Consider the following 9219-nt stretch of genomic DNA (forward strand, 5'->3'; position numbering starts at 1 on the left):
TCCACAACTTTTTGAGATAGTTTTGGTCACCTCAACTCAGGATGGAGATATATCTGCCAGAGAGAGAGCGTTCAGTGCAGGGCTACTACATTGATTCCGGGCCTAGCTAGACTCAGCTATGACGGGTGGCTGAAGGAGACAGGGCTTTAGACACCAGGAAGTCGGCAGTTACGATGTGATATGACAGAGATGTGTAAGACAATGAAAGGTGTAGACAAAATAAGTGCAGATGAATTATTCACCAGAGGAGACAATGATAGGACCAGGAGCCACAGCTTGAGAGCAAAGAAGAGGAGAGTTCAGATGGAAGGAAGGCAGGGTTCCTCTAATCAATTTTTAAGCAACCTGTAGAATTGTCTCATCAATCATTTACTCAGAGAGTAGTTAATGCATGGAATGGTCTCCCTGGAAAGGTAGTGGTAGCAGAAACAATATATATATATATATATATATATATATATATATATATATATATATATATATATATATATATATATATATATATATATATATTGTTACGTTTGAGGGGGGGTATGCATTCAAAGGGTAATCAGGATGTTTAATTAGGTATGCCATGCTGTTCGAGTTTACCAGGATCTCGATGTAATAAGTAGCAATTCAGTGGTAATAAGTTGTCTAGTAAATGTCCATTTCTTCAAGGGGGAAATGATAATTGTCACGTAATTAGATAGGGACACGGGATAGGGTAAGTGGATAGACACGGGATACCCTTTTGGTAGTCCCTGGAGGCTTGCCGTGACGTCACAGGACAGTGCTGCGGATGGCTCCGTTGCCGTGACGTCACAGGACAGTGCTGCGGATGGCTCCGCCCCGTGATCACGATTGGCGGAAGGCGACGGCGCAGGGCCAATAAAATGGCTCGATTGGAAGTGACGAGGACGGGAGGATAAAAAGGCTCTGTTCGGGGAAAAGGTGAAGAGGAAGAAGATCGGGACAGAAAAACCGTTCTGGTGGAGGCTGTTGTGCTGGGAGCGTGCGGTGTTGTTGCGCTGATTCGATCCTGGTTTTCATCGTCTCAAGGCCTTCCTGTGCCTCGTGCCTCACCTTGGTTGGCTCTGGGGTTCTGCTGGCTCTGAGTACGGGGTCGAACGGCGGGCGGACCTGCCTCCCTCTCCTGCTCGCAACTTGGCGCCAGAACTGGTTCCCTGGCGGCTGTGAGCGGACTTGGGCCGACACCAGGAGGTCGACAGTACCACGGTGTCTCCTGCCCCTGACGAGCGCAACGCCAGCTCGTCCGGCGCCAATCCAGGGACTGTTGCGTCCGCACCACGGGCCAGCCTGACCACCAGGACCAGCTACGTTGTGTGTGTGTGTGTGTGTGTGTGTGTGTGTGTGTGTGTGTGTGTGTGTGTGTGTGTGTGTGTGTGTGTGTGTGTGTGTGTGTGTGTGTGTGTGTGTGTGTGTGTGTGTGTGTGTGTGTACCTGGCGCCTTAGAGGGTTTGAGATTTGTATATTCATTGGAATTGTCTGTGTTTTCCCCACGCCCAAACCCACACCACCATCCCGTTGAATCGCCCCGGATCCCTCCTCTTGCCGAGTCTTGTTATTTCTGGTTAGAGAAATAAACGTTATCAACTCAGTGAAAAGCGACTCGTGCCACCTTCCTCGCCCCGTTTGCGGTAGAGCGATTAGAACCGCTATCTTTGGGTTATCAATAAATAAACCGCCTCCATCGTTTCGGCTCATTCTACATTGGCGGGACTGTTCAAGTCCCGTGAACGTCACAATATATATATATATATATATATATATATATATATATATATATATATATATATATATATATATATATATATATATATATGTTTAAATTGGATAGGTACCTGGAAGTTATGGATATGGAGGGGTATATGGCAGGGTTTATTTTAAGGAAATTTTAGAACTGCACAAATTTTTGAGGTAGGTGCCATGGCCCAGTGTTTGAGATTCTCTGTGTCTGAGAAGCATTTGTAATGGCTATTTTTTAACATCTTGTAGATTTTAAGTTCCTTTGTATCCCTTGGCAAGGTACACAACACAGGATGCCTCACTGAAGCCTATAAAATTAGTATCATTCACTAAAAGTATAACCATAAATATCCAAGTGCATTCAAAACGTGCAGAAATTTGGAACAGCCTTGCCAACTACTCAATGTCTCATTATAAATATAAACTCAGTTTTTATTATAAATTTTAGTACTGCACAAAATTGGATTTAGAACTGCACAAATTGATTTAGAACTGCATAAGTAGGGGTCTACTGCACGTTAAAATAAACCCTGGTATATGGATGTTGGCAGGACTTTTAGGCAGCTTGAGCATTGATGGGTGATTGTGTGCATGTGTACGGAGTGTTGTGTCTCGAGGGGTCTCGTGAAGGGGTGGTTTGTGGTTAATGTGTTTTTCACCCAAGAACTGCCTTCGTCCACTCAACCCCTCCCCCACCCCTGAAAGGGAAAAACAAAGAAAAAAACCCTCCCCCCCAAAAAACACTAAAAACACCACCACCCCACTAAAAAAGAGAAAAAAATTCTAAGCATTTTTTTGTACACAATGTTGAAGCTCATATAATATAAGAGTTAACACACAGAATGTATAACAAAATGAGCAGGAGACAAAAAGGGTGGGAGAGGAAAGCACAAACAGTGGAGAACAGAGACATTAGGAGATCAGTGAAAGGGAGAGGGATGGGGGCGTTTACATGGGGAAAACAAGATGGACACTACTGTGACTTTCAGAGGTATGTAGGGTGGCAAGAAGGAAGCCATTACTCAAATAAGCCTACCTTGGGTCCCATTCGAGGAATGCAAAAAAGCACTCTGGATATTCTGTAGCCATGTGGAAAAATGTTTTGTGGTCTGATGAAACAAAGATGGAACTTTTTAGCCTAAATGCAAAACGTTACATTTGGCACAAACCCAACAAAGCACATCACCCAAAGTGTATGGCAGGTACAAAACCATAACATCCGTCAGTATACATGGGTTTGTGTGTAAAGAAATCTTTTAACGATTGCTCACCTTGATAGATTATGATTATGTTAACCGTAAAATGGTAAATCTGGTTAAGAACTCTTATATAAGGCCGTCTGGTTTTTCTGACCTTCACATGATTGTTATGGTATGTGGCTTTCCTCATCATGTCTGTGGAAGTACATATTGGACTTTTAATGTGAAACTCCTCCAAGGTGCACATTTTAAAGAAGCCTTTTAAATGGTATGAGAAAAAAATATTTGCGAAAGGGTTCATACGTAAATTTAAGACAATGGTGGGATTGCACAAAATCCCAAATCAAGTGTTTTAGCCAGCATTACTGCTATTATAGCACATACAATACATTTGGTGTGATATCTACCTTTAAATATAACTATATACAGTGCTTATGTGTGAGCAGAAAGCTGGAATGTCTCATGAGAATGTTCAGCAGTTGTCAGAGAAAAGGACCCTTGTGGCTGAAATGGTGAAAGAGCGGGCAGTCGGAGCATTCGTCCCACTGCGGAAGGAGAGAATCCAACTTAATACACCAAACAAAGGCTTCTTCAACTTTGAGAAAGCGGTCAAGACCTCTCAACAGATCCATGCTTTGCGCTCTTATGGTGGTGCGCTGTTGACCTCTCAGAGTGACATTAAGTATGAACTGCAGGATTATTATTCTAAACTGTTTGCAATAAGTACTTTGAATGAGGGGAACAGGAATGTGATGTTTGAACTGCTCCCATCTCTGTGAAGATCAAAAACAACTACTGCTTGGGCCTGGCATTTCTATTGGAGAACTTACTGCTGTTTTTCAGGATAGCAAAGATGGGAAAGCCCCTGAACTTGATGGCCTCCCGGTTGAATTCTACAAGGCTTTCTGGAACATTCTTGGCCCTACTCTTCTTGAGGTCTTTCTTGAGAGTCTTGAACAAGGTGAATTGCCACTGAGCTGCTGGAGGGCAGTTTTGTGTCTCCTTCCTAAGAAAGGAAACTTGCATGAGACCGCAAATTGGCGGCCCGTGTCAATCCTTCACACTGACAATAAAATTCTGTCAAAAGCGCTTGCCACCCGTCTAAAGGAAGTCATCCCTTTCTTGATTGGTACTGATCAGTCATATTGTATTCCAGAATGTTCTATTTATGATAATATTGTTACGGAAATAGCCCTTAGTATGCTACTAAATATAGGATTAGCTCAGATCCCCCTTTAAATGCATGTTTAGCCAGACTGTTCGGTAAAATGGACGTTACATGTGTGTCGGGAGATGTAAGAGGCTGTTATTTGTTTGTGCAGTAGTGGTGTGTGGAGGGCTTCTTCTTCTTCTTTCCGCTCTCCGGACGTGGCCCCACCCAGTCAGCTGAGAGGGAGTGGCCAAAAGAGGGAGTAAAACTAAAGGGAGGAGTTTGTCAGCTTTGAAATGGGGAGGAGCCGGTGGGCAGTGAACGAAGACCTCTTGGAATGGTTCAGTTTGGGGGAACAGTCGGTTTTTGAGGCGTGCTCGGGCTTCGAGGCGAGAAGGAAAGGAAAAAGTGGTAAGAAACTGAGAGGACAGAGGTGATTCAGCCGCGAGAGAAACGGCAGTCGGCTTTGAGAGGCAAGTGAAGAAAAGGAAAGAGAGGGGTGATTCTTCCGGGAGAGAAACTGGACTTGGGTGCGCTGGGTCTGCCTTCTGTGGCCTGGAGAAGCGAGCCAAGGCCGAAGGAAAGGCAGGGAAAGGACTGCAGGAGGTCTGTCTGCCCTCGGCAGCGAACAGAGACCCCTTGGAGTGGTTCACTTTTGGGAGAAGTACAAAAACGGCAGTCAGTTTTGAGGCCACGAGCACAGAAAGGAAAAAGGAAAGTGAGTGGCGCGATCGGCAGGGAGAGGACCTGGCTGCTGTGTGAGTCTGGAGTCTGCTTCAAGCGGAGGTCATCGACAGGTTCAAACTGCGTCTGACGACAGAGCCTCTGACGGTCCCTACTCACCTCACGGCTCGACGACGTCTTGGAATCCCATGGACCCAGCCTGCCGGAGTCCGGCACCTCGGTTTGGCCTTGTCTGGTGAACGGGCCAGGCCTGGACTTGTATGCTGGACCTTGAGAGAAATCAGCTGAAACCCATCGTCGATCTGACGGTCTGGTGCAGTCGACCTCGCGGGGTTTGAACGCACCGAGGCCGCGTGCGGTGCGAAAAAGGAAGGCGAGCGCCATCTTGCCATGCAGCGTGTTCGAGCTTGGGGCTCGAATCCGTGGATATCGGCTTGTTGCGAGCGACATTCGTGCTTTTGACACTTTCCTCTCATCCATGAAACATCACCAAGTACTCTGTCTTGTCTGCATGCTGTCTGTCTGTCTTGTCTGCATGTTGTTTAAGGTATATCTCGGTAGGGACCCCCTCGAAACCTGTAATCCATAGTTCCCTCGTTAAGAATGGGTTATAGTTTAATAAAAACATTGTCGTGAATATTTTGCTTATGTTGTGTTCCCCAATAAATCTGGTTGATTCGGATGAATTTGTGTCGCATCGAGGAATGATCCGTTCGATTGGCATATAAAACCAAAATGGTTACAGACTGGCAGAAAACGCTCGGCATCTGACAAAACCAGTCTGTAACCGGGGTCTATTTCCACAACTGGTAAGGTCCAGGATTACGTTGGTATCGCGATTGAAGACGCGTGATCCGAGGCCTGTGCTGACCCAGCCGGCGTTATAAATCCTGGAGACGGCAATGGTGAGGGTGGCGCCAAGAGTCGGGTGAGAATCCCGCCACCCCGGATCCACAACAATATATTTTTGGTGAGAGACTTGATCAGTCTTGGTCGAACTACATCTCCCGGTTTCGGATTGTTACTTCTACATCAAGAAAAAGTTTTTGACAGTGTTGACCATTCTTTTTTCTTTGCTGTGTTAAGGAGAACATGGTTCGGGGAAAAATTTATTTCTTGTGTTAAGTTATTGTATAAAAATGCATCTTGTCTGCTGAAGGTAATTAATAGTCTTTGTCACCCTTTCCCCTTTCAGCGAGGCATCTGTCAGGGCTGCGCGCTATCAGGCATGCTGTACAATCTTTTGGTTGAACCTTTATTAGCTCTTCTTCTCACCTCGGTGTTGGGAGTCTCTCTTTCAAAAAACTCCAAAGTAGTTGTTTCCGCTTCAGTTCACGATATTTGCATTGCTGTCTCAAATAAAAAAGATGTTTCTGAGGTCTCTCGTTGTCTTATCCAGTTTGAGCTCGCTTCTACTGTGCAAGCGTTAATTGGAACAAAAGTGTAGCCTTTTGGATGGGCTCTAGACCGCCTTCCTCATCACTGCTAGTTTTACCAGGAATAATGCAGTGGAGTTGTGAAGGGTTTAAATATTTAGGCTTATTCTTAGGAATTGAAGTGTATGAACAAAATCATTTCTAGGGCTTCCTGGAAAAAAAAATTCAACTGAAACTGGCAAGGTGGAAAAGATTGCACCACATTCTTTCACTTAGACATGAGTGACAGTAGTAGATATATGGGGGTTTCTAAGGCAACCATGCAAATGAATGGGGTGAAGGGGAAAACTCTTTGAATTGATCCCCGAAAACCCCTAAACAGGAGTCCAATTCCTCCCCCTCCCACACAAATGTATAGGGAGAACTCTCTGACTCGAGACCCATCAGGCCAAAAAGAGGAGAATGATTTTCTGTCATACAAGCTCATGTTAAATTGAGACTGTCTCAGGGCCCCAAAAAACCTCATACAAATTAATAGGGGAAGCTTTCTTGCTCAAGGCCCATCAGGTCTAAAGAGGAGAATGATTTTCTCTCCCCCCTCTGACTCTCGGTCAATGGGGTCAAAAGAAGAGATCAATCTCTTCCCCATTACTTACTGCATTCAAAGAGTGAGCCAATGAATATTTGTCCATGTTCTATTCGAGGTAATAAATTAATTTTCCGATTACATTCATCACCATCAAGTATATTCACAAATATTATTTTGGAACTTAGTTCTTGGTCTAAATATCTTTGTTGAGCAGAAATAAAATGATAAACTTCTCTCAATGCTCTTGTTTGACTACCTCCTGAGTTGCAGATTATTTTTTGCATAAGCCACACCCACTTTTTTCCTAAGCTCCACCCACTATTTTAAGCCATGCCCACTTTTCACGCCCAACTTCCCTTAAGCTCCGCCCACTTTTCCTAACTCCGCCCACTTTTATTAAGCCCCACCCTCTTTTGTGAGGACCACATACTCTTACATCATTTCCTGTTAATCGATTTTTCAAAAGAATTCACCAGAAAATTCTGGAATGTTATGTTTTAGAAATTTCAACAGCAGAGAATTCTCCATTTTGAAAAAAGAAACCACACCCACCAGTCTTTCTGTATAAAGCTTCAAACCCAGACCTCATTTTAAACATATTTTTACTTTTACTGAGAATGGAGTGCTGTGCTGAGCTTGAGTGGGATGACTTTGGAGTTCTACTACTTGTGTGGAACTAAACCTTCAAGTTGATGAACTGGATTCAAACCTCTTATCTATTGAGGTAAGATTTTATTTTCCTATTTACAGAGTTTGATTTAAGCATATAATCATTTAATAATTAAATCACTTAATTAATACATTATTATTTTCTCTCACAGGAAATTGTATCTGAAATACAAAATGAAAATACTGCTTTTGCCACAACTTGGGGCGAAATTGTCGGTTTGGTTGAAGACCTTGTGAGCTACCAAGACCCACAGAATGAGCTCAACCTTGATGACCCAACCAAAGAGTTATACCTTGGAGACCAGCAAAATCCTGAAAAAGAGTTTTACAGCAATGGTACTTCATTGCGAGTTATCAAGACAATACCCATTGAACGAGTTATACCTTGATGAGCCAGAATACAAGTTTTACCTTGGAGACTCACAAATTTTGAAAAAATCAGTAAATGAGTTCTGCCTTGATGGTTTAAATAACTACCTTGGAGACTCGAGAAAAGGGTTCTGCCAGGATGGTTCTAAATATGGAACCTACCTTGGAGACTCACAAATTTCAGACATTTTGAAAAATGGAGATTTCCTTGATGATCCACAGTTATACTATGTGAGTTCAATCACTGAACAACATAAAAATTGGAAAAATGGAGTTTTCCTTGATGATCCACAGTTATATTATGTGAGATCTATCACTGAAACCCATAAAAATTGGAAAAATGGAGTTTTCCTTGATGATCCACAGTTATACTATGTGAGATCAATCACCGAAACCCACAATATTTCTGGAAATTGTGATTCTACCTTGGAGTCTTAGATAGATGGTTATATTTTTGGAGACTTGAAATGTGGGTTCTGACTTGATAACTCACAATGTGATACATATCTTGGAAACTCAACAGGAATGTGGTTATAACTTGGAGACTTGGAAAGTTGGGTTTATTTTGGAGACTTGAAATGTGGTTTCTACCAAGACTCTTGGGGATCTCAACCTATCGATGTGATTCCTTGTTGGATGATGCTTGATGAGAGCAACATCAAGAAAGTTCTGGGAAGAAAGTGCAGGAAAGTTCTTACTCCCCCGTTCTACTTTATCAAACCTGAAAGCCTTAAAAGACAGAATTGGAAGAAGAGAAAAAAACATTAAAAAAAATATATTGTTAGTTCTGGGAAGAAGATGCAGGAAGGTTCTTACTCCCCCTTTCTACGTCATCAAACTTGAAAGCCTTAAAAAACAGAATTGGAAGAAGAGAAAAAAAACATAAAAATATATGTTGTTAGTTCTGGGAAGAAGATGCAGGAAGGTTCTTACTCCCCCTTTCTACTTCATCAAACTTGAAAGCCTTAAAAAAAACAGAATTGGAAGAAGAGAAAAAAACATAAAAAATATATTGTTGAAATATGTATTTAAATAAAAGATATTAAGTTGGGCGAGGGTTGGGTTGGAGTTGAGATTTTGAATGTGAGGGTTGGGGTTGAGATTTTGAATGTTGGGGTTGGGATTTTGAATGTGAGGATTAGGGCGGGTTTGCGTTGGGGTTGAGATTTTGAATGCGAGGGTTAGGGTTGATTATGCTCCCTGTTATATTATCTCACACACACACACACACACACACACACACACACACACACACACACACACACACACACACACACACACACACACACACACACACACACACACACACACACCAACAAGCAAAAGTTAAACCTTGACTATTCAGTTGAGGATTCTGTGTTTGGGATTCACATATCTAAGAACGTCCCCCTTGACACACATTATATATATATTTTAATTTAACCCTGTTATACA

The sequence above is a fragment of the Eptatretus burgeri genome, chromosome 3, assembly GCF_056783735.1.
Source record: "Eptatretus burgeri isolate ZD-2024b chromosome 3, Ebu_testis_v1, whole genome shotgun sequence".
NCBI classification, from domain to species: domain Eukaryota; kingdom Metazoa; phylum Chordata; class Myxini; order Myxiniformes; family Myxinidae; genus Eptatretus; species Eptatretus burgeri.